Source organism: Camelus bactrianus, chromosome 15 (assembly GCF_048773025.1).
Source record: "Camelus bactrianus isolate YW-2024 breed Bactrian camel chromosome 15, ASM4877302v1, whole genome shotgun sequence".
Lineage (NCBI taxonomy): Eukaryota > Metazoa > Chordata > Mammalia > Artiodactyla > Camelidae > Camelus > Camelus bactrianus.
In genome coordinates, this window is record NC_133553.1 from 41,769,919 (window position 1) to 41,796,946 (window position 27,028).

The 27,028-nt window shown below is 38.5% G+C and overlaps 1 protein-coding gene across 13 annotated transcripts in view; it reads right to left on the minus strand.

The window, feature by feature from the left end:
• Positions 1-27,028, minus strand: part of SLC8A1 (solute carrier family 8 member A1) — a 394,897-nt gene that overhangs the window by 344,094 nt on the left and 23,775 nt on the right. The window contains exon 2 of one of the 13 annotated variants that reach the window (XM_010967688.3): positions 6,614-6,659. The exons of 11 other annotated variants lie outside the window; for them this stretch is intronic. The gene's annotated coding sequence lies outside the window, so the exon portion shown is untranslated. Of the gene's footprint in view, positions 1-6,613; positions 6,660-27,028 lie in introns of those variants that run through there. One more of the 13 variants, XM_074378768.1, reaches the window with a different exon arrangement.

Genomic DNA, 27,028 nt, shown 5'->3' on the forward strand with positions numbered 1-27,028 from the left:
GCTTGGGTTTTGGTCTTATTCTGAATACTGAGATAACTTATCTGCTCATTCTGAGGACTTGCCTTAGTTTCTTAGAGAATGTTTAGCCTTGCAAATGACTAAAGTCTCTTCACTTTTCCTCCTCTCCTTGCTCACACATGGTTTACCAGAATTCCTTCCAAGTTTGGCATTAAGGGAGAGACTTAATCTGTTAAGTCATATATTCTAGACATGATTTTACTTACCAGTGTTGTGCCCTGTCAGGGGTCTTTTGTGTGATTATCAATAATCACTACAATATCCAAAATTCTCCACCAGTTTGCTTTTCAGAGTTTTCAGGGGAATTCTTTGTTTTATTTGGAATTTAACAAGAGCTGTTCACCATTTTGGAAAGTTACTTCACTGGTGGCCATGTCACTCATTGCTCAGGATTTGTAGCTGTCGCCTTTCGGCTGGTGCTACCTGATGGGACAAGCATCTGCTGCTCCATCCCATCTTCCAAAATGAGACCTGACCTTCATCAGTTGAATGACATATTGGTTTATTACAAAATGTTGACGTCTACTTTCCTTCCATATTCTAGTTAGAGAATTATGTAGAATTTGAAAACACTGTTTATGAAATAGGTTATATTATCAATTAATTTTATTTCAGAATGATGAAAAGGTTGCTATAATGTATTTTGTAAAAAAATTGGGGGGGGTGTAATTAGGTTTATTTATTTCTTTAATTTTTTTAAAGGAGATACTGAGAATTGAGCCTGAGGCCTCATGCATGCCGGGCATGCACTCTACCACTGAGCTATACACCCCAACTATAACCTATTTTTATAAAACAAGGAAGTTGGGTCTGAAAGAATTGATAACCTCTTCAAGTTTGTAACTCTCTAAGATTTAACACAGCCTGCTGTGGCCAGGGCAGGAGTTGGAGAAGAAATTTAAATCAATTATGATTTTCAGATTCAAATTTAACAAAGAAAGGGAATGAAATCAATTGCAAGGAAGAGGCTCTTTCACTAGCTAAAACTGACTGCAAATTTTCGGGACTGATACACCCCCCAGGGAGCCACTGCAGGAAAGAGCTTCCCCAGAGTCCCACTGGAGGTTCTCATTGGAAATAATGCCAGGGTCTTTTCTGCAGCTCTTACATCCAACTGGATGGTTAGCCACCTGCCACATACTTGAAGAATGGAAAGAATATGTCGTTCCAGTTCTGCTATGAACTACCTGCTGGTCAACTCACTATCTCACTGAGACTTACTTCCCCTGCAAACTGAGGAATGCTAAGAACATTTCTGTTCTTTCAATATTATTGTGAGAATCATATAGTACAATATGTATAAAATGTTCTGTAATAAAAAAATATGATTCTCTAACTTCTTGCATTCCACAGGACTCAGATCCATGTTGTGCATGTACGAATACCTAATAGTTCATGTTAGTTGGCTTAATGTATCCTCCTCCTCACCCCTCCCACCCCCAACCCCAAGGAGCAGAGATGCTGAAAATGTTGACTTGGTCTCTATATTTCCAACACTGATGCTTAATTTCTTCATTCACATGGATGATATACCTGACAGAATAACTATTTATGATTACTTAACATCATTAACTCATTTCTAAATGGCTCAAGAGAGCATTAAGTATAATAGTGTCTAGGTATTGAGATTAATCATACATTTCACAGGAATTGGTGGTCTAAACACAAAATATGCAGAGAAAGCAGCAGCATGAGCATTTTAGAAAGTGAATTAATTTGTGAGTGAAATCCCACCAGGTACACTCTGGAGGGCAGCTAATTAAATCCTCCGAAGGGAGTGGAGTGGAACCCTAAGCCTGGCTGGAGCTGAGCTGGTTAGAACACAGTTTCTCCTGTCCCTTAGGGTAACGCACCTGACCCTCAAGAGAGTCAATTTCAATTTTTCAGCTTTTTCAGTTGTTCAGCTTCAATTTTTACCCATCCAACGACTCCAGTTAACCCCAAGCTGCCCATCTTGAAAATGTCTCCTTCAGCACAAACCCGAGAGTGTGCTGGGGATTGATGGAAAGTCAATCTCACTGCTAGAGGAACAACTCCAAGTGAAAGGGTTTGCCCTATAGAGCATCACTCTATAGATCACACAGGAGCAACGCCCTCCTAAACGAGAGGGTGATGATGCCATTAAGCGCTATTACGGATGGCTGGAGGGAGGACAAAGGTGTAAATTGTCTCGTTCAGTTTTCTAAACATCTTCCTCCTCTTAATTAAAAACATTGGTTTTCCTGCTGCCTTTGTCTCCTTTTTTCCTCCTGCAGAATAATGATTTGCTTCCTTTTTGGTCCTTTCAGAGGCAATTTCTGCCTTAATTAAAAGAAGAGATATATAATATCTCTTCAAATTGGACATTCACATAAATAACTTTGGTCTTTGTTATTCCCTTCAGAATCCTGTCCACTTTAATTAAATCCTGATTAATTTCCATTTTTCTTCCCCAAAGAAAACAATAATGGTTTTCTGTGACAGTTTTAAGTCACTAGTATGTATGTTCACCATTTTTATCTGTTACATTCATGATGTTAAATTTTTATGGCTATCACCTTTGTAATCTTCACAAAGTATTTTTTTTGATAACAAAATTGCATTGAGGACTTTCAAAAAAAGACTTTTTCATATATGACCATAAGATTGTGCAAAAATAAATTTGATCACTATTAAGTATGGGGGTAACTTTAAATAAATTGCTTCAGCTTCGCAGATTTCAGGTTGATTATCTGTAAAATGGGAGTGTGGAACTAATTTCTGTCTCTTCCTTCCATTAAAACATTGAGAGTCCATGATATAAAGTCTCAGTTCTTCCTCATGGTTTCAAAGTTCACTTTCCATCATTTGATCTACGTTGCACCTTACAAGAGAGGTGGTATGGAATTATTAGCATCCTCTTCCATGATTGGGAATTTTCTTTATTGTGTGCAAAATACAGCTATTAATTTTCTCTGGAAAGATAACTTAGAGATAACACTAACTTTAGTGGCATTTTCTTGTTTAAAATAAGTGGAGTTTTTGTTTTGTTTTTTACTGTTTACTATTATTGCTTTTTAGAGAAATGTGCTCTTTCCTAGTCATCTAAACAGTTATTTTAAAAATCAACAATCACTCATTTCTTTAGATTATGAAGACTTTTCATGTTTTTCCACATGATCCTTAGCATTGCCCATTAAGTTTTGAAATAGAAAACATTTTTAGATTATCATCATTTTCTATTTTTATTTTAATTTCCCCTTAAGAGTAGCTCTTCTGTATTTGTGTATTCCCAATGTGCATAAATCATCTGTAAATAATAACCTATATTTAAATACTTCCTTCACTTTTTATTGTCGTAAATCTTGAACATATATAAAAGTACAGGGAGAAATAGAACCAGTCCCCACGTACCTATCTTCAGCTTCACTGGTTAACAACAAAGAATCAATTACATGGCACATAGATCTCCCTCCACCTTTCAGGTTTGAGTATTTTAGAGCCACTCCTGGAGAGCACATCTTTCTTTTGTTTTTAGCTGGAGATGATACTTAAGGTGATGGCTTAGCACGTTTCAGGGAGTGACCTGGTTTTCCTGGGTATCTCCCAGGTATATAGGTGGTATACATGCTATCAAGCTTCTGTTTGTTTTTCACCTTTTACTACTGGTGTCTCAGCCAAGAATAGAAGGGTAGAGAGAAAGTAATTTTTCCTCCCCTGCACTCTCATCAACTCTGTGGTTACCCTGAAATTTGATTGGAACAATGTTTTAAAACTTTCACTAAATTCTACCTATTTTCCCTTATTTGATTTAGTTCACAATTCTATGTATTTTCCCCATTTGGATAACAGGATTTAATTAAAAATTTTAAATAGCATTAATCTAACTAATGCTCCACAATTTACTGAGACTTTAAAAATTCCCCTTTATGTTTAAATCTTAACAGTTTTTCTAGAGGGCAATCTGGTAAACGTTTTATTTTTATGGTGCATACCTTTAGAGTAATTCTACTTCAAGTAACTCATCCTAAGAAAATAACTAAAAAAGTATGTACAAATATAAATGCATAGAAATTAAAGACAGCATTGTTTATAGTAGCAAAAAATTATTGCAAACATTCTAAATATCTAACAAGAGGCTGTCTAACACATGGTGATCACCATGGGCAGCCATTAAAAATGGACTTACAGCTCTATGTTGCCAAGAACAAAATGATCTATAGATCAATGTAGCATATAGGTTTTTATTGACATGAACACATAGTGTGTTAAAAGCAAGTTGTGAAATATTATATATAGTAGGATGCTTTATTTTTAAAAATAATATTTGATATAACTCAAGACAGATATATTGATAGATACACAGAAAAATTCTGAAAGCCTATACTTCCAAATGTTACTTCTATTTATTGATTTCTGAATGGTAGCATTTAAGTAATTTTCTCTTTCTATTTTACTGACTTTCATTAATACATGAATTTGTCTCACAATTAACTATAAAAATAAAATTGAAATTTTATTTATTTTTATGAATAAAAAGAATTTTAAATCAACAATAAAAACATTTCTTTAAATTGGGATAAGTTGGGAGTTTGGGATTGGCAGGTACTAACCACTGTATATAAAATAAATAAACAGCAAGGTCCTACTGTACAGCACAGGGACCTATATTCAGTATCTTGCAATAGCCTATAATGAAAAAGAATACTAAAAGGAATGTGTATGTGTATATATAACTGAATCACTATGCTGTACACCAGAAATTAACACAACGTTGTAGACCAACTATACATCAATAAAAATGAATACTTCAAAAAATAAACAAAACAAAAAAAGAACAAAAGAACATTTCTTTCATTGCAAAATCCCAATAAATCAATTTTCAGTTTAGACATAAAGAAGATTCCCATTCGTTGTCATTTAAGCCTAGCCCGTGCCACTGATTCTTCTACCCTTAAATCTCATCGTGAGATTACAAACCGATAAGTGGTTTTTACATATGATGATTTCTACAAGCCAACTTTAAAAATTTTATGTCTAGATTTGATGCTTCTTATCACCTGTGAAATTGCTGATTTTATACTGAACCACACTGCTGGAAGCTTTACACTGACGGTTTGGTTTCTCCAACAGAAACCTTTGCTACTGCTAATGTTCTGTGGCACATGGAGACTCTATTAAATAGACTCATACGAGGCTATTTAATCTTTAGGCCCACTCTCCACTAGCGATAGCATTGATAACCTCATGTTACCGATGAGGGAAAAGCTTGTGTTCACACCACTAATAAACTACGCTGGGACTGGGACCCAGGAATTCTCTAAAGTCCACTCACTGCTTGCTTGACCACAGCATCCCCATCGCAGTCTCACCCACTTCACTTCTACCTTGCAAGTCTTATCCGACAAGTCCCAACCACACAGAGAATATCTTTCTTCATTCTCTGCCACAACATTTCTGGGATAGATTGCCTTATCTGTCAATGTCTTAACTCTCGTGTCATTGGCACACTTTCAGCTCCTGTGAAACAGGGACATACTACTTCCTCCATCCCTCAATGTATGGAGATGGTTATAAATTGTGAGCTAAGCACACTGAATTGCTACTACTGCCTAAAAATAATATTTCTCCCTCAGTCATATAAAGGGAGCACACCCTTCATTAAAATAAGTTACTGACCTCAGGCATTTGTCTGGAAATACCCTATTTATGTACCCCAAGGCAATAAAATTGACAGGAAATCTGAAAGGACTACTGCAGTTGCAATGAGTTGAAAAAGGTGTTTTTTTTTTTCTCTCACTTTTTTGAAAGGGAAAGGGGAAGTAATTAGAGGTTTTTTTTAATTAATTTATTTTTTAATGGAGGTCCTGGGGATTGAACCCAGTATCTCGTGCATGCTAAACACACACTCTACCACTGAGTTAGAACCTCCCTCGAAACAGGTTTTTTTTAATTACAAATAGTGACAAACATTTTATTTTTAAGTGTTTTGGCCAAATAAGGTAAGATTCATTAAAAAAAAAAATGGAGGTAGTGGAGATTGAACCAGGACCTTGTGCATGCTAAGCATGTGCTCTACCACTGAGCTATACCCACTCCACAAGATTCATTTTTTAATCAAAACTCTTCAGGACTTTAATATACATGTTTCTATATCATGCTGGCAAATCTTTTTAAAAAATGAAGAAATTTAAAATGTTTATCCAGCTATGATGCACCATCCAATAGATGAAAAGGGCAGAGCATCAAGTCTATAAGATAGAGCACTCTTCTGGCTTGGGAAAGAAACGGACTGAGCTTGTGAATAAACTTGGCCTATGTCTAAACCAGGGGGATTATAAACACAGGCATGCAAGCAAATGAATCAAAGTGGTATAAAAAGCCAAGTGCTGTCAATGGTGATGTTCTGACTTCTATGTCATAAAGACATCTCCATGTTATATGACAACCTTGCAGTAAACTTATACTAACCTGTTGTTGACAAAAAACAAACAAACAAACAAACATAAGACATCAAAGTGGAAGGTCTGGATTGAAGCCTGACGACATGTACCACCCCAAATAATCTTTAATCTCTGTGATCTTTATAAAATTATTCCTTTTACAAAATAGAAGTAAAGCCTTCCATCCCACTTACCCCACGGAGTTGGTGGGACTGCGTGAAAACACACGTGAGAAAGTATCTGGTGAAACAGAAAGCATGATATTAATTTAAAGCTGAGTTTTTAGAATTATTTGCCAATTACACACTCTTAACAGTTTTGTCCCAATACTCTTCTTAGCTGTTTCAAAGATTCCAACAAATGTTTTTTGAGTCCCTACTATGTACCAGTTCTGTTCTAAGTGCTGCCAGAATAGCAGTAAACACAATGAAACATCCTGTCTGTCTGGAGTTCATATATCCAATCAGTGGCGACTAAAATTGTAGACTACTAGATTTGTGAATGATGCTGACTCATCCAACTCAACAAATGTTTCTAAGCAACTGCTATGTGTCAAACACAATGATTGAATAAAATAATCACATTACCTGTTGCTGGGGAATTTATGGCTTAGAAGACAGCATGGAACCTGCCAAGTTTCAGGTAAGCTTAATACAGCAGAATAAGCTAAAAAGAATGCATCCAGGAGACATGCAACTGAGAGCTGGGAGTCAGGGAGGCATTCTGAAAGAAGTACCACTCACGCCAGAAGACAGAATACAGAATGGGGGTGGGTGGTAATTTTCCCATTCTAGTCTGCATTTTGGAGTATAGTGGTTTGGGCTGAGTATATCCAAGGGACAGACATGGACAATCTAGGAAATCATAGCACAAGGCAAATGATGAAAGTATTGAAGACATTTAGCCCAGTATATTGAAGACTTAAACATGATAAATATCTAAATATAAATACGTTAAATTTACTTGGCATCATTCCAGGTGGCAAATTTCAATCAATGGCCAAGTATAAATCTTCCCCAAATCCCCACCGCCACCTCTTTTATTTCTTCTGTGAACATCCTTCCCTCACTATTTAATTAACACACCCTTACCTCCAGTCTGACATCCCTTATTTCTTTTCCCTGCTTTATTTTTCTCCACAGGACAAAATGCCTTTTGACACATGTATTTTTTTTTTAACTTACTTAACATTTATTAATCTGCCTTGTCTCAAAATAATATGTCATGTGAAGGCAGGGATTTTATATGTTTTGCTCATTGCTCTATTTCAGGTTACTAGAAGAATGTCTGGACCACCAATATTTGTTGCATAAATGAAGGAGGATTGTTCAGAACATGAAATGGGCTGCCTCGCCACACAGTTTATTTCTCTTTTAGACAACTGAAGAGTAATGGATTTGTTTCCTAGAGTATTAATGCAATGGATAAAGAATAGAATTACATGGGCTATGATTTTTTTTTTCCTGATAGAAAGATATAGACTTTTCCTTTTATACATCCATTGGCGGGGAACTCATTACCTCAAACAAGATGGGTAGACGACTCTAATCTTTTGTATTATCTTCTAACATTGGACCAAGTTCTGCCACCCTGAAAGCTCTATTCAGTGATCCTAATTCTAATTCGAATGGATATTCAGTATAGATGTAGACGTAAACTAATTTAGGATTGAAAACACACCAAAATAGAACCTTCACAGATTAGAGTCATAGTGCTAATGTAAAAATGATTTACATTATCTAGGACTTTCCATTTAAGGTTACTCTCACTGCTATCCTTCCTGTAGTGCAAATGATGAGGCTGGCTCTTTCAGTAGACTGTCTTCCTCCAAGGCTGGTTTTCATGAAGTCCCATCATCCTTCATCAGGACAGTTGTCCTCTAGCCCTACGATTTTAAATATGGCATCTGGGCTTGGAAAGCCATGTTGTCAGCAGATGATCTATCGGGACCAACAGGATGTCTTTTCTAATTACTGATAAGATTCAGTCTCTGTTTTCTTCTTTGGGGCACATGTTTAATGTGCACAATACAGCCTTATCCCGTGGTTACTGGCTAAAGCACCAGGAGGGGACATTCACTTTTGGATGAAAACACGTAAGATCTCTCAAAAAAGTATACTGTCTCAATAGTAAGATTAAATTTATCCCTCAATTTGTAATGACTTTGAAATCCCAGTACTTCCTAAGGGTTTAACATCAGCTTCCTTTTTTTTCCCTCTACAGTCTGTGCTGATATTTTGTGATTATTCTCAGTAATGATGATAATGGTAGCTAACATTTCTATATTACCTACAATAGTAGCTAACTTTTATTAAATGTGTCTAGCACTGTTCTGGATACTTTACAAAGTTGAACTTATTTAATCTTCTTACCAGCCCTTTGGTTTAGGTAATATTATCCACACTTTAAAGAAACTGAAGCATGGAAGGGTTGAGTAAATTTAGGTTGTTTGATTTGAGAATCTGAGCTCACGGCCACAATGCTAGACCTTAAAACTTTCCATGGGTTGCCATTTGGATTCATGTTTGCAAAGCTTTAGTTATCTGCATGTGCAAATAAGCTGAAACAATTGTGAGTCTATATTAAAAGGCTTTGTGGAATAAAGGAAGACATAATGGATGCAAAAAAAAAATCATGATTTTCTTGGTTTCCTGAGAAATATATTTAACCAAAGTGATCAAGGTTAAAATATAGTTTACTGTGTACTCATTGTCTCAAATTCAATTTATAAAATATTTATTTGGCAACCTAGTTGTTGATGGTTTCGTGTCTTAGAACAGCAGTTCTCCAACTCTGTGGACCCCATTATACTCTTAAAAATTAGTGAGGATCCAGAAGAGCTTTTGTGGGTTCTATCTGTAGATATATATATTGTATAGAAATTCAAATTAAGAATTTATTAAATATTCAGTTATTAACTCAGTAAAAATAACAATAATAATATAGCCATTACATAGTAACATAAGTGATATTTTTACAAAATAACATTTTCCAAAGCAAAAATGTTTAGCAAGAAGAATGCTCTTGTTTTCCCTATTTGTAAGTATTTCTCTTGTTTGGCTTCAGAGCAGACAGCTGGATTTTCATATCTGCTTTTCCATTTAGTCTGTTGCAATATCACATACCACACAGCCTCTAGAAAACTCCAGTGTCTGCTTGTGAGAAAATAAGACTGAAAAGGCAAATGCCATCTTCATATAATTATGAAAATAGCACTGACTTTTTGGACCCCCTGAAATAGTCCCTGAGAAGCTTAGGGGGTCCCTAGATCACTCTTTGAGAACTGCTGTCTTAGAATGGTTGACTAGGAGAAAACCAAAATAAACCTGAGGGCTTCCTTGAGATGATTACATAAGCCATAGTTTCTCCTAAAAGTTCTATTTCCTCCCAGAACGTAACATTCTATGATGCTTCAGAATTTTTATGGGGTTTGGGGGCAATTCCCCAGTCTAAGTCACTTTCTTTTTTTTTTAAGTAATTTTCTATTCAAAATATAATTAATAATTTTAACATATTCCCAGACTTGTTTTTATATCTAAGAGCCTTTGTTTTGTTTCAAAAGCATGGAAATAAATAAGTAATGAGAAATTAACAGCATTGTTTACAAGTCAGTTAAAGCCTTTGGAGGTTAGTTGTGGAACATTCTGATTTTCTTATGAAAGCGTAATGTTCTCCTTCAGGAACCCTGACTTTTCCCTATTTGCATATTTCTCATATCACCCAATTTGCAACAATCTATCTTCACTCGTCTTCTTCAAACCCTATAAAGGCTCTGAACCTGAGGCCGGAAGCAGAGTACTGTTGCAGTGTCCCAGGGCCACCAGGCACTGTCGTCCAAACCCCTTTGCCTGACTGTGTTTACAAAGAGGCTGGATTCTTGATGGCTGCTGGAGCCAAGTCACTCCTTTAGGGATAAGGAAATAAAGTCTTACCCTTACGAAGCTTGCCTTCAGCTGGGGAAGACTGAAAGTCAACAAAGATATAATCTAATGTTAGGTAATAATAAGGCCTAGAAAGCTGTTAAGCAAGGTACGGGCCAGAGAATGGTAAAGAAGGAGGTTAGGTAAAGTGGTCCAGGAGCGGCCCCCTCTGCAGATAAAAGCTGAGCAGAGATGGGACTCAAGTGAGAGAGAAGTCTCTTTCTAGGGCAAAAGCTGTCCTGGCAGAGGTCAGAGAAAATGCAAATTCCCCGAGGTCAGAAGAAACTTGGCTTATGTGAGAAGACAGCAGGAGCCAGTGTGTCTTGGAGCCAAATGAACAAGCGGTAGAGATACAGGAAATGAAATGAAGACCATGAGAGGTTTTTACAATTTATTTGAAGAGTACAGGGGAGCTCCTGGAAGGTTTTGAGTAGAAGACTGTCATGTTTAAAGAGGATCGCTCTGAGTATATGGAGGAGAATCAGCCTGGGCTCTTGATGGAAGCAGGGAGACCAGTGGGGAGAGAGCTGCCGGTGGCTTTCAGTTGGATGTTAGCTGTAGGAGGAGAGTGGTCCGGCTTGGGAACTATTTGGATGGTAGAGACAACAGGATTAGGGGATGGATCAAAAGTGAGATGTATGAAAAAGGAAGAAAACAAGGGTGAGCGCTTCTTCTTTACTGAGCAACTGGGTGAACACAGTTGCTGTTTACTAAGATAGGGAATCTGGGGAATAGAAATAAAAAGTTTTGCCTGGAATGTATTATGTTTGAGATGCCTGGTAGATATCCGAGTAGGGATATTGACTTCTCAGTTGAATATATGTGCCTGGAACTCAGGACTCAAAAATTTGAGCATTAATGGCATCTGTATGGTCATTAAATCTGTGGTACTGTGTGGAATCAAATAAGGAGTGACAGCAGAAAGACAAGGAGATGGGAGGAATGTCTGAGGACTGAGCCCAGAACACTCCTACGTTAAAAGATTGAGAAAAAGAGGAAGACTAGAGAAGGAAACTGTAACAAATGGCCATTGATGTAGGAGGACAACAAGGAGAATGTGATGTCCTGGGAGCCAAAGGACGCTAAAATTTAGAAAAGCAGGCAGCAGACACCCTAGATGGCAGGTCCCTGAGTAGGTGCCTGGTCCCATCCACAATCCTTTCTGCACAATGGATTCTACACCTCAGCCCTCCCCTTGCATTGTTCTGCCTTTAATTTTGGTCTTACCCACTTCCTAGACTATCCCTACCCTGTGCCACAGCAGGCCGTAGATGTCACAGACCAGGATCCTTGCCTCATACCTACTCAAAGCTCATCCCTCCACTAGCAGGACAATTCACAGACATTTGCTAATGAACAAGAACCATATTTATCAACTGGAAACAAACTGGTTTGCTGTGTCCAATCCCCAAACCCACAACAACAAGATAATTGCCCAGTAGTTATTTTCTGGAACATTATAGTCACTGCCTATTTTTCATATTTACGGGAAAAGAACTGATGTTCCTGACGCCGTCCCTAAATTCCTATACAGTCCCCAAAGCTTTCCGAATCATTAAAGAAAAACAAATTTACACTGAGCATCTTTTCAGGTTAAGCAAAATACCTCATGTTCTAGTTCTTCTAGAATCAGAAACTAATGGATTGATGTGTGGTCATAGAGCTAAACTAACTAGAAGAATTGACTGAATTAAAATGGCATTTTCTAAGCACAGCTAATGAAAGAGTTTGCTGGGAGCTGAATCAGCAGAAGGGACAGGGTGGGGCATTTCTGATCTGGGCTGTCCATTGCTAGGGCTTGTCAGTGCCAATAAAATAGCATGGAGGAGGCTTCAGATCAGAGTCTCTGCAGGGAAATGAAGTGCTGGGCGGGGTGGGTAATGTGTGTTTCAAGGCAGGAGTTGTCAAGAGGGTCCATCAATAGCTGAAGCAAAGCAGATGTTGGGAGGAGGTCGCTCACCCCAGAAGCTACCACACAACTTTCCAAGTTTAGGTGTGGAAGGAAGGAAAGCTCCTTACTGTCCCCAGACTTGACAATTCAATCGTTTCTTTAATAAAGTTCATCGGTTATCTCCTACGGACAAGGACTTCGACAAAGGACTTCAACAAAGGACTTCAACTTCTTTTCCAAACCTATGAATGAAAACCTCCAAAAAAGGGGGGGAACACTCATGGACACTGGCCCATCTACTGTTAACTTCCATCCTGATGGCATGGCTGGTCAGGAACAGTAGAGTCTTTCATGGGAAAGGCACCTTCCTTTTCTCTCTGGGGAAGAAGGTAACTGGGACAGAGGATACGCAATGTTCCCCTGATTTTGGAGCATCCCGGAATTGAGATCACCCCCTTCAGCTTTTCTAATATAACCGTCTTTCCATAGTTCACTCCTTGTTCACTTCTTTGCTAATACCATCAAACCTGATGCTGACCGCATATTCAGTACACACTGAATTTTTGAAGGGGTGAGTTAATCAGTAAATCGGTGAACAAAAGTTGTCAGACTGTTTTCTCTGATATTTTGGTCTGGAGAATGTAGTTATAATGAATCTCTGGGTGCATTTTTAGCTACAGCAAACATAATATTGGCAATGACAGTGTCATGCCTTATTTGTAACATGCAGTGTTCAAAAAACATATAATCTGACTCTTGGAAAATGGGAACAGAGAGCTCATTAAAAAAATACATGAGTTGATTGGGGGCAAAATCATCTTTTTTCATTTATTTCGTTATTTATTTTTAGTTTTTTAGTTTATTTTTGTAGGCTGAACTACAACGGACTCTGAAGAAAATGTAAGGTTTCTGTTATCTTAAAAGACAGGTGACCTTATGATACAGTCTGAGATGGAGAGCTGAAGTGTGGTAGCTCCCTGTCTAGAACCCTCTGAAAACATACAAGTAAATCAGTTCAGTCCTCTCTGCTTCAGGTTATTTCTCTGTAAAATGATCCACCTACTCCTCTCCTCCAGCCCCCTCCCTAGTTCTTTCTCCCACCTTATTAAAAAGAGGACAATCTCTTGCCACTTAAACAACATTAGAGAAATGATCCTTCAGCTTCTTAGGCACCACCCAAACGCAAAAGACTCCTGACCTTTTGCTGAAGGAAGAAAAGGGGTCAGTTGGCTTGGAAAGTTTTCCTTCCTCTGGCTGAAGATGAACTTAACTGCATTTTTCTCTGCTCTATACACTTAAGCCACATGAGTAATTTGCCCTTGAGTTGCACTGCTGAATTTCAATAAAGTTCTGTGCGTTTGTGTGTTTGTGTGTGTGTGAGGAAATTTGGTCCATGTGGGAACTCTATGGAAAGACACTGGTTAACAAAGTTTCAAGGGGCCCCAGAAAATGCTTAGTAAATGTCCCTATCTGACTTAGAGTAGCTTGACATGGCATAACGCGTTTCCAGAATAGTTAGTTGTGACTCAGAACTTCTCAGGAGCTGTTTGGACAGCAGTTCAGGGTGAGACGAGATGGCCACAATGTATTAAGAGCGTCTCAGAAAAAGATGTTATATTAATACACGGCATTGTTGTTATTCCAGTCTGCCTCCTTCAGCCATGGATTTTAGCATCCAGTTGTGAAAATCTGGTAGTAGTTTCTGGAAAGTTGTTTTATGCTTTTTTTTTTCCTGTTTATTAATTTTGTTTGAATAGGACTTTGTTTATTCTGCCTTTTCATATTCAGCTATACTTTGGTTGGAGGTGATAGACAGACTTTCCCTCTCTTAGTTTTTTTAATCTTTACATGCACACACATAGACAAACTCTCTCTCTTTCACACACACACAATTACCATTTTGCTGGCAAACAAAACAAGCCACCAGTTTAAAGCAGTTCTGCCTGTCATGGGGAGGACAGTTGTTATTTGAGCCACAATCATCGGAGTACTGGGCTGAACCAAGTGTCTTTTATGCCCTGTTTACATACTGCTAAAGCTGACTAAACTCAGCGTGACCTTTACAGAGGGGAAACCATCCTGACAAATTTTGCAATAGCCAGTCATCTTTGTATCTGCAAATCCAAACATTTTTTAAAAAAGAAATATTATTTAAAGCAACACAAGTTAATCAAATGCCCTGTTCATTTAAAAGTCTATGATTTTGTTTGGTAAAAAGCTTAAGTAGTTTGTACTTTTCCGTGACAAACTCTCCTGTCAATTTAGTGTGCCTTTCTCTCTCTCTCTATCTCCTAATGGGAAAAAAAAAAAAAGAGTCTCTGATGGGTTTCGAAGGATTTCAGGGACTCAGGGATAGCAGGATTGCAATATGATTTCTATACCTGGATGGATTTTCTAAAAGGAAACTGACATGAGTTTCACTGGATATTGCATTTCATTATCGACCAACTAATTTTAAATCTTAAGAAAACTCTGTCTTCATTAATTCAGACCAGTAATTCAGAATGTGCAAACATTTAGACATGTTATTGTTGAATAAACATTTAAAATATATTTGACTGATTTTTAGGCTCCTTTGGGTAGAAATTCAATTCTAAATCAGCATCTTTTAAAAATAAATGTTCAAGAGCTGCCATAATTTGTATTTTTGTATACAATTTTAACTTATAAATTTAAAATTACTTTTCTTGCCTTATCATGTTATGTTTACAGCATATGATCACAATGAATACATTGTCCCACTGGGACCCGAAACCCTAATTCTTGAAATGCTGTTTATCTTCTGATCACAAATTTTCTCAGGCTTAATGAAATTCAAAATGTTCTTTAAACTCATAAAGATCTTTCTCTTGGTCACTTGGCTGAATATTACTTTTTCCTCAGCATAGTATGATCCAGAGATAACAGTGAAAACTACGTCTTACATTCTGCAGATGAGGAAACACAGACATTTCTCATCTCAGAAAGAGAAAATTCTAAATTTAGAGGGGACAGGTCGGGTTTTCATGCTCCTATCCCTTATAAACCGGTTTTATTTGTAATGGGGTAAAAGTCACTGCTAAAACATTAACAGAAGTGAGTATTTCCATCTCGGTTTTGATCACAAGGTGATTAGACATCCTAACACCCCTGGTTCTGTGATTTTATTTTTTTATTTCATTTTAGTTTCAAACTTTTTATGTATTGTTGAGGGGGAGGTAATTAGGTTTATTTGTCATTTATTTCTTCTTAATGGTGGTGCTGGGGACTGAACCGAGGACCTTGCGCTTGCGCTTGCTAAGCATGCGCTCTACCACTGCGCTAGGCCCTCCCCACCTCTGTGGTTTTAAAAATCATTAATATTGGGAGAGAAATACAAGCCTGTTGAACCTCCCTTCATTGTTCATCTGCTCGTAGCAGTCCCATTTGTAGCTGTGCAGCTGCTAATCCTCAGCCCCCGCCCATGTGCCGGTAATCAGCGCACCGGGCGATTTCTTCCTGAGGCCGCAATCTGTTGATGTAGCTATGAAAACTGACTGAGAGCCCGTGATAAGGTTTCCACAGAGACTCGATTTTACTGAGGAATGGGGGGGAAAAACAGGACAAGGAAAGACTATAACATAAAACCAAAAGACATTTATTGTTATTTTTTCAAATTAACGTCTGATTTTTTCCTCTGGTGCTAGAAAGGTCACAAAATTTCTTCTATAGAACTAAAGCAAAAACCTCATGAGACATGAAAGAGGAAGCCAAACATTACTCTCTTCCCCAAATGAACGACTTTTTGCCGCCAAAGGTTAGACTGCCCTAACCTGGCTCAGAATGAGGCTGAGTGTATCAGTTGAATCCTAACCAACAAGTCTTGTTAGGACAACAGGGGCTCAGGGACATCAATACTGAAGTGCTGGTGCCCTGCCCGCTCTAAAAGCACCTTTTCCCTAGTCCATAGCTTGTCAGGAATGAATGAGCCCAGTGATGTGCTCAAAGGTGAAGATCCTGACGCTGTGCAACATCTGTGACCAGCACCCACCATCTAACCTTACGCTTTGAAGGGATTTATCTGTGTCCGTAACTGCAATGATGTTTAAACACAAATGCCTAAAACTGCAAAAGCTCACAACCATAACCTTTCAACTATAGCAACACTCTATAATGTGGGAGGGAGAGAGGAATGCATTTTTTGCCCTTATGATAAACTGCATCCAAAAAATTAATAAGTAAACCACCACAACAAAAAAACAAAATCAGGGCATCATTCCCAAAGTCATTTTCTAAAAGGAAGCAAATGTTCTCGTGTGTGTGTGTGTGTGTGTGTGTGTGTGTGTGTGTGTGTGTGTTTGCCTACGTGCACAGGCACTAAGTATTTTAAAGAACATAAGTTACCATGGGGAGGAATAAGGGATATAAAAAAGAGGGTGATTAATTGATTCTGTGGCATAGCATATCATATCTTTTCAAGGTTTAAGCTTCAAATGCCACCTCACATGCAAATAAAAGCCATGTTTATGTCTAAGCACCATGGTATTGGGGGGTTTGTCAAAACAGGCACTGAATTCATCCACACCTGGAATCAAATCCCTGCCACATATTAGCTATGTGATTTGATCCAAGATTATTTCATCTGCTTGATCTTTAGTTTTCTTCTTATTCACGAAATAGGAATGCCACCTCTTTTGCAGGATTGTCATAATAATTCAAGGAGATAACATCTGTAGAGCATTTGTAGCAGTGTGTCTGGAAAAGAGTGACAGTTAATAACTTTTAGACCCCTCTTGCCTGCCCCCCCCCAATAGCTTAATTTGAGCTAATAAAATCTCAGATTGCAGAGAATTATCATAATCTTTACTACTGGGCTCATGAGTAGAGGAGGTAATGGAATAATTTATTCTAGAAATAAACCCACGGAAAATGAAAGGTTCAGAAGTCTTAACCCTTTGAGACAAGTGTTTACATCCTGAAAAGTGGGCTCCCAGCTCTTCTGGTTTCCATTCCTTTCTCTCTCTCTCAAAATTCAGAGCATTCCTTGCCTGGGGCAAATCCTGCCCAAGGGGGCCAGGTTTCTGATTCTTCCACAGCTTTTTGGTTGGTGATTTTTAAATTAGGATTGTGTAGTTTAAAATTAGAATTTCAGAGTTGGAAGAGCGATTCAAACTTTAACGGATGTTAGAATCACTTGAGAAACTTAATCAAAATGGAGAGTCACAGGGCTCTTCCCAAAAGAGTCTCTTTCTGAAGGTGCAGGCGCCAAGTTCTTGTATTTTTAAAACAATGCCCTGGGTGTCTCTGATTCTGCTGGCCTACACCCACGTGGAGCACCCTTGCCTGAGGGCTCTGTAACTCAAGTTTCCACCCAGTGCAGTGGCTCCCAATTCCATGCAAACCTGCCAGGGGTGGCTTCTGGTTTTGCAGGGACTGAAGCTTACGCAGTTTGGGGGCGACTTTAAGAAAACAAACAACGTAATGTCCCAGTCATGCGTGTGTGTGTGTGTGTCTGTGTGTATGTGTATATATATATATTATGTATATACATATATGTTCATTTTCATGTTCTTTTTCATTATAGGTTGACACATTATAACTGACTATACATCAATCAAAAAAAAAAAAAGAAAACAAACAAAATCTTACTTTCGTAAATTTTGCCAAATCATATAATCATGTGAGCATGTTGCCAGGGCCTGGGAGGGGATCTGTGGATGTGAGCGTCTCTGGACATAAGCTTCCTTAGCTTCACAGACCATCCACTTTTGAGTACCACCCTGACAATCCACCCTTGTCATTGTCTCTGTTACACACAATGAAAAAACTGAGGCACAGAGACATTAAGTAACTTGCTGTGGTCACACAGTAAGTGGCAGAGCTGGGATGTGAATCCAGGCAGCTTTGTCTCCAGAACCACTGTTCTTTTTACCATGACAACATAACGCCTCTTAGAGATACTTCCTGTTTCTGAGAAACATGGAGAAAATGCCTCTTCTTATTTCCATTATAGGAGCCACAGTTACACTCTGACTGGCTGAAATAAAGTGCTGATGGCAATAAATGAAAATATACAATGATTAGTCAAATATTTACACATTATTAGTGACAACAAAGTTACTCTATTTACTTACATATTTTATATTTTAAAATCTAAATTTAAAATATATAATCACCCAAGAAATATATTGAGAAAAACATATATGATATGAAAATTCTGAGTGATTAAAAGTAAAAGTGACATCTCGGACCCCCAGAACCTTATAACCTAATAAATCAAGGGTGCCTACAAAGGGGGTGGGTGTGTGAGGTCACCATAAATCTACAAACAGCATGAGAAATTATGTGGGAAGCTTCAGCATTCATAGAGGAGAGAAAACATAATCCTAATCGTCACAAAACAATAGCTATGTTAAACCAAACCAAAACAGAAGAAAAGAAAAAAAAAAACTGACAGATTGCTAACCTTCTAGTCCAAGATCCTGTTAGTAACAGGTCCCCCAGTTTTAACTGCTTAGAATAAAGTGTTCTTTGCAGTAAAGTGTGGCCACATGCCGGAGTTCTGCCTGATGAGGTGGAAACAAAAGTGTCATGTCATGTGACAACTTCCAGAAAACCTCTTAAAAGACAGCTGACATGTTCCCTTTGTTTTTCTCTTCCCCTTTCTCCTTTCTGCTGGCTTGAATGCAGACCATGGCTGGAATCTGAGCAGCCAAGACAATCCATGAGACAGCACACTCAGGCTGGCAAAGCATCAAGACAGATAGGAGGCCTAGTGATCACAAAATCACTTTCTCAGCCCTGAACTGCTTATCTCCAGATTATGTTCACCAGAGATAAAGAGACCACTATCTTAGATAAGAAATGATTATTTTTGGTTTCTGTCATTTGCAAGTGAACTTAATGCTGATAAAAACGTTTATTACGATTGCTGACCCCAACCATCATCCTGTTAAAAAGATTTCATAGTACAGATCAGATATAAATGTAACTCAACATGAGATGACTACACTTTAATGCATGATCATTATGCATCCAAGGAAAATTATCCCTCACAAACTGCCACTTTGGGAGGAAACATGTTTATTATTCCATTTGTACTGCTACTAGTTGAACGAGTGTTAAGAGAATTTTCCTTTGGAATTGTGTTTAAATGATTTCCTTAGGCACTTTATTCTAAATAAGATCTCTGTGGTGGACATTTATTGGGTTATTTTCTCTTCTAAGTATTTGATACTCTGCCTTTGTTGGGGGAATTCTCAACTTTGTGAATTTAGGTAACTCCTTCTGCCCTCTCTAGTCTTCCATGAAGATTTATTTTCCCCTGCATAACTTTTTTTTCTCACTAGATTATTGATTTATTATAAAAGGCAACAAAGGAAATGAATCAACAGCCAGATAAAGAGACACATTAGGTGAGGGACCCTCTGTCTTTCTGGAGTGTGGGGCTTGGCACAGAGACACGTGGAAGAGGTCTGTCTCCCCAGTGGAAAAGCTCTCCTAAATAAAGGCCTCCCATGCCTCACTTACTAACATTACCCCATACCTTCCTCTAGATTGGAAGCGCCATGGCGGGGAGAGACTATATCTTCTTGTTTCGTTCAACCCCAGGGCCTGGTGCATAACTATGCTTGGTAGATCACGGTGTCCAGTAATTATTATTCAGCCACTATTATTCAGTCACTACCTAACACTATGTGTTAAGGTAGAGTTCATTTTTCACCATAGATATTGAAAAGTCTAGACACTTGCCTGACTGGCCCCTGGGCACCTAGTATATGGGCACATAATCTACCATCACCAGTCGGAGGCACTTGGTTCTGCCTCTCCGTGGAGAGGTCTCACGAAGCCTGCATTCTGGAGCGGTGGGAGCAGCAGCAACACCCACTTTCTAGGTGCAGCAGTGAAGGGAGTGCCCTTCAGAAGGACTAGCATTATCCAGCCCGGGAGGAGCAGTGATGCAAGCTTGGTGCCCAGAAAGATTTGTGATGTCCTAGCACGGGTAGAATCCGGCTGCCCGCTGCCCATCGTCCCTCGTTCCTACTCATGCTCCAAGCCTCCTTCTCCACTCTTCCCACAGATGCTACGAGCTTCCCAGGATCCTCACAGTAAATTACTTTTGTGTAACCTTATCATAGAAGACTTCCCTGATGATTCTACATAAATAGCACACCCTAGCACTTCCTGACTTCATCATCCAAATCTAGTGAGAAGGGTTTGAGAGCTTAAAGTGTGTCTTCTGGAATTTGGGGAACATATTGTCTGACATACCTTCAAAAAGTCAAAGGTGAGAGTTGGAAGTGTCACCCAAGTTAGGGCAGAGGGAGAGGGGGCCGAGGTCTGTATTCAGGACTTAAGGGAACAACCACAGGCAGCATTCAAAGGTTGTGTTAAGTGCCTCCTGTGGACTAGATGTGGGCCACAAACACAAGAGAACTGGTGCAAGGTCATGTTTGGTTCTATACATTAGGGCCACCCCACCTGGTGTGTGATGGCACCTGAGCGGAAGGACACGCGGAAGGAGATGTGAGGCCAAACCAACAAAAAACGCAATGAATGGCTTACATCTTGGGAATTATAATTTAATGTATCCCCTGCTGAGATTTCTTAAGAAGCCAAGACAATTCCCCAGACACAGGATCAGACTTTGCCTGACTTTGAGAAGTCATGCTTCTAAAGAATTCTAACTCAACTCCGATTGGTTTAGCACGAACCGAGGGGGAGGGGGAGAAGCCAACAGGCAAGGAAACATCTGTCTTTCTCCGTCTCTTCCAGCTCTCACGATGCAAGTTATTAGCCTACAGCCTGCCTCCACGGGGCCCAGGGAGAGGGACTCAACCTCATATCAAATTAAACTGATAATCATCATCCCAATCATCATATGGGACCATGCGTTCTGCTTTCTGAGCCAGGACTACGTTAAGGTCTTTAAGTGATTACGGAACTTCTACTGACAATTGCCTTTTATCACTTACTGACCAGGTTTGTATCTAGATTTAAAAGAACAGTGGGAGGAAGAACATCGTTGCTTTCAGGATAATTTCCTATAAGTCCTCTTTGTTGTTCAAATCATCAGCTACTTTTAAATATCAGGGGATGTTAAGCAAACAATGAAGCAGATGATACGTTCTTCCTCAGGTTGGATATCTTCCCCTCTTTTATCTCAGGGATCATTGCTGTCATTTTGTTCTGATTTCTCCCATCAAACGAAAACACACAATGAACAAACAGGTTTTTTTTTTTAATTGAATACTCTTAATTGTGTTACTAGTGGGTAAATCGGTTGCTCTCTCTAGAATAATTACCACTTCAAAGCAATCCCCTGGAAAACAGTCTTAATAAAAAGAAATCCATCTCTGCTGGAATTTCAAGTGAAAGAGAGAAGGCATTTTATATGTGGCATCTTTCCATCATACCATGAAGAAAATTTCATATATGATCTGACCATATCAGGCATTCAGTATTTGTTGAATGCATAAATGATAAAGAAATTGCTCTTATACAAATGGCACAGTTGGTGGATGTGATGTAAATGCAAATTCTGAGATCTGGGGAAATTGGTGGAGAGTGAAGCAAATCATTTTTGTAGGATAAGAGAATCAATGCAGAATGCATGTAGAATGTAGGTGCAGACATTTAATCATAGGAGCAAAATCAACCCATTCACACTTGGAGAACCTATACTAATCATGAAAAAGCAGCCTGCCACGTTGTAAACTAAATACTTCGGGGATTAATAATTAATTAAACTAACAAAGCAGTATCTTTCAGAAAAGAGTCTGTTTCTTCTAAATAAATTCAGTTTTAGAGAAAGCATCAGTTAGTCAATAATTATTTATTGGAAGCCTGTTAAGTGATCAATACTGGGGAAAATGACATAGAATCTAAAAATCCCTCAGTAGTGTATCCATTACTTGTGATTTTAATGGAATGCTTCACAGTCAAACATTTTCCATGTTTTTCCTATTCAGTTGCATTTTGGGTTGTCTCATAGATACCTCAATTTCAGAGATGGAAGGGATTTTTAAAAATGCTTCACTAGTATTCAGCCTAAATTTTGCCAAATGTAATTCTTTACACACTGGACGTGAATCCTTACCATAAGTGACGTGCTTGGTAATTCCTTGGAAAATAGGTTATCCCTGATGATGACACGGTATAAATCACGTATGACTGTTGCAAATATTATGTAACTGTTTAAATGTGTCCTCGCATGGTATTACATCCTTTTCTGTTGTCTATCCTTATACATTTTCACTTTGTTGGTATAGAACTGCTATATTCATTCAAAAAGGCCTTTAAAATTTGGTGGCTATTTTCTCTTCACTCAGCTCAATGTCACTTTTTTAAGAAAACTTTCTCTGATGGTCCAGAGGTAGGGTTCCCCTGCTACATACACTAAACTCCTCGTAATGAGAGAAAATTATAAAATTCATGTTTAATATGTAGATCTGGGCTGCAGTGTAATCTCATCAAGGCCAGAGAATGTTCAGTCTGGCTCTCCCAGCATCTAGCATAGTAGATACACTAGGTAGGTACACCTAGCATATTACATAAGCTGCATTTGAGATGCCCAATAAATTATTACATGAATTAATAAATTCAACAAATAATAATTGAGAACCTATTTCATGTTTCCCTTAACTGTGCCAATTATAAAATAGCCATTGTTTGACTTCAGACCATTTTTCTTGGCCAACCTACTATTCTACCTCATCTGAGAGGGCCAATTTCATACTCCAAGCCTCTGAAGAATAATTTTCTTTTATTCATTCAATAAGAATTTGTTTTCACCTCTTATGTGTGAAGCCGAATTTATTTTCTGAATTTTCTGTTTCTTTGATAACGTGCTACCTACCAGCTAATAAAATCATTCCAAATTATTTGACTTGGAAGAGTCATTAAAGACTACATAGTCCAAATTTTTTTTTTTGGAATAAAGTATTTTCTTCCATAACACATCTCAAAATTAGTTGTCTGACACTCGTTGAACACTTCCAGTCACCCTAGAGAAACTCACTTCCTTGCAACAAAGCCCAACCTTGTGCTGTTCCTGTTTCATCCTGAACTCTTTCGCATTGTAAAGGCTCCTACAGCTGCTGCTGTCACACTCTGAGCAAAACCCTCAGCTTTTGTATGATGGGCCTTTCTGTATTGGAACGGAGCTCCTACACCTTCTCAAATACATTTAAACACCCGTGGCTCCTTCACTTGTTCGTCATTGAACTTCCGATCAGATGTTCTGCCTTACTGATCATTTATACTTTACTAACTCCTTAAAAATGTGGTGTCCAAAGTAAACACAGTATTAGTATTCCCCACATGATCAATTTAGTGCTTTGAACAGTATGAATTTTGCCTTATGTGAACTTCATGAGGATCCTAGGATTCTACATTAACTCACTGGCAGTTTGTCCGAAGATAACAGGGCGTGATAACCACATTGTTTTCATGAGTTAGATTGTGCTCGGTGCTATAGAAAAAATGAACAGCTCAATAACTGGGAGAGGTGCAGTTCTATTTCATCAATTCATTTCCCTTCACAAATGTCAATAGTAATGAACCAATCAACCACTGCTTTGGATTGATCTAAGTGTCTGCTCCACCTTCTCTACCTTGACAGGCTGGTGATACAAAACAGTAACATTGTTTATGGTACAGATGTTTAAAGGAATGATCAACAAATTTATTCAATGTATTCCAGAAAATACAATCATGACACACAATGGCTAATATAGACAGTGAAAGAGCGTACTGATGTCTTTTGCTTCAGTCTGAGTATCAAATATGGTGGAATTTATTTCAGCAGGTCCCTGGATCTGGGTGCTTAATTAGATCATGTCCTATGAAATCTAATTTTACCATTAAATAAGATATATCTCTGTTTCTAACAAATAAGTCCTATATTCCACAATGTGTTTTATATATGAGCCATCCTATGTTTGATTTTTAAAGGTATCACATTTTTGGAAGACACAGAAGATAACATACCAATGAATTAAAGTTATAAAGCACATGTAGAAAATGGGAAAATATAACCAGAACACCATATGAATGAGGTTTCTTATTGGTATTATCCTAGTGTATTGTATAGGATATTGTATTGTATAGGATAACTTTCAACAGAAGTTACATAAATTGTTTTTGAGAAGAAGGTGGTATAAATACAACAAATATTGTTGAAATATCCACTTTTTAAAAAATTGCTCAATCAATGATGCAATGTGTGTAGGAAATATGCCAGGCAGTCCAGTTGTCAGTGGTGAAATTCACATACTGTCAGGCTTCCTGGAGGAGGTGGCATTAGAGACAAAATACATAAGATGTAGAAATCCATACTACTAAATAATGTTTTACCACCACTCAGGTTTTCTCCTTAAGATTTGACAATTTTCAACACTTTAGAGCCATAATGTACATTTCCCCCAAGTATCCCAGAAATGACTTTAGTCATAGAAGATTGAAAGAAATATTTCACATGTCTCACTTTTTTAATTCTCCAATTAATATAGAGTCTAGTTTGCATTGCCTTTATGAAACTAATACCTCAGAGATTTTAGTAACCTTTCTTTCTTTTCTTTTCTTTTTTTTTTTTTTTTTTTTGCTTAAATAAAGCAGCATATACCCCTTCGCTAGTTCTACAGTTTGGAAGAAGATAACTGGCTATAACTGCAGACAGAAGGAAAAATGTTAATTCTCACTACTAAAACCAGAGAACCAGCAGCTTAACTGATGTACTTCCTCAAAAAGAAGCAAGAGTGCCAGCTCTCACTACTTTCGTGTTTACTCTGAATGCGAGGAGAGAGGAACAGGAGTGAAAGCAGCCCACTGCGGCGCCTGCTGACTCAGACCAGTTTTCCCGTCGCTGCTAAAAAAACGCAGAGCTGGGCTGTGTAACTGACAAAGCTTGCTGGTCAGCCTTGGCCTTGAAACAGACACTTGGGCTTAAGCACTTTTTCATGCTCCAGTAAGTACACTTTTAATAGACAGATAACACCGTCTTAATCTCCGATACTGCTTCATGGAAAAACAATACAACCAGTCCCAAGGAAGGAGAATTTTAAAGTAATAATAAGTAGAAGTGAGGTTAAAAAGTTCACAGCCAGCTGACGGCGTATCTGGCTTGGAGTTTAGCATTAACTTTCAGATAGGAATGATCATTTGAGTCAACGTTTACCCTTTTAGAAGCAAGAGCTATTAAAAGGTGGATAGACAGAAAAGGAAAGGTCTTTGTACATGTGAGAAATATCACAAGATGAAATGCCAGACTAGCCTTTGCTGTTACCACAAGGGGGACACCTTCTGTGGACAGAAATAGACTGAAAGAAAGAGAAGGGGTTTTTTGTTTTGTTTTGTTTTTTTAAAATCCATATTCCTCTTCTCCCTTCTCCCCCAAGCTCACTGAGAAGGCTGGTAAAGATTGTAAATGTCAGGGAATTGCCATGAGAGAATTTAGGAGATTGTGTCATTAATACGCTCTTAGGATTGACACTTGCCTTCTTATTTCATAGATATTCAGGCACATTCTGTTGCAACAGGATTCCCAAACTGCTCACTCTCAAGTTGTTTCTTTCTTTCTTTCTTTTTTCTCTTGAGAGTCTGTTCAGCACATGGAAAGAACAAGCATGTTCCCTTTTAACTGTCAAAAGGGAAATCTCATCAGACAGTGTACTTTTGAACAAAACCAACTGTTTCTTTCTCTTTTTTTTTTTTTTTTTTAAACAGTAAAGTGACCAAAGGCTGGGGTGGGGGGAACTGGAAGGGGGTGGGGAGAGGAAAAGCAGAGCAAAGACTTTTACTCTAAGCCACTGGTCTCCTCATTTATATTTTGTTTTCCTTCCACCCTGAATCATCTTTACTTGTGAGGGTTACTTAAGCTCACAGGCGTTCTTTCCTTGTGTCATTTTAGAGTGATGTGTCATCTGATTTCTTTCCTTGACTGAGATTTTTCTGGCCTGTGCTCTCGTCTTAGAATTCTCAATATTGTCACTGAGCATCCCCTCATTGCAATATTTCAGTGACAGTGGGGAGAGGATACACGGTGCTCTGGGACTGAGCCTTCCATCAGCACTGGTGTAGACTGCAGTGCTGTATGAGAGGATGGCTCTGTGATAAAGACTGTGGGTTTGGAAGTAGAAGATCTGTGTCAGAATCCCACAAGGTAATCATTATTTTACTAACAGTAATCCTCTGATGATGATAATTGTCATTGATGGAGTGTTTACCCTTGTGTCAGGCAGGGCATTAAGTGCTTTGCAAATGTCGTAGCTGCTGCATCGACCTAGGAGACTCTCAGGACCCCCATTTCACAGAGGGGACACCGAGGCTTAGAGAGCTGAAGAGACCAGCCTCTGGCGACACACTGCCAGTAATTTACAACAGAAGCTGAATCAGAAATCAGGTCTGTCTGATTGTTCAGTTTCATCGTCTGTAAAACAAAGGTACCTCAAATTTTGCCATGCTTAAATGGGATTATGAGAACCTTGTAAACCAAAAGGAAATACGTATGCAAAAGTATTTGTGTTAAGGTCAACGTGACGTATAGACTGGGTGCAGAACAGGGTCCTCAAAAGGTGGGGTACAAGGCAGAGGAAAGTAGGAACAACCTTCCTCCCCAAGGTCATGCTTCTGTGTTTTTCACAAACCCAAACGTCTCTCCTCACTTTTTCTGATACAGCGTTACTCTGTTAAGATGCCAGAGCAGCATTTTCAATTCTGGTGGGAAGAGGACTGTGGCATATTGTTGGAAGGGGAAGTGGCGGAAGAGACGCAGTTCCACTGTGGGATTAGAACACTTTGGTGGAAGGAGACTGGAGAGAAGGAAGCTTGAGGGCGGAAGA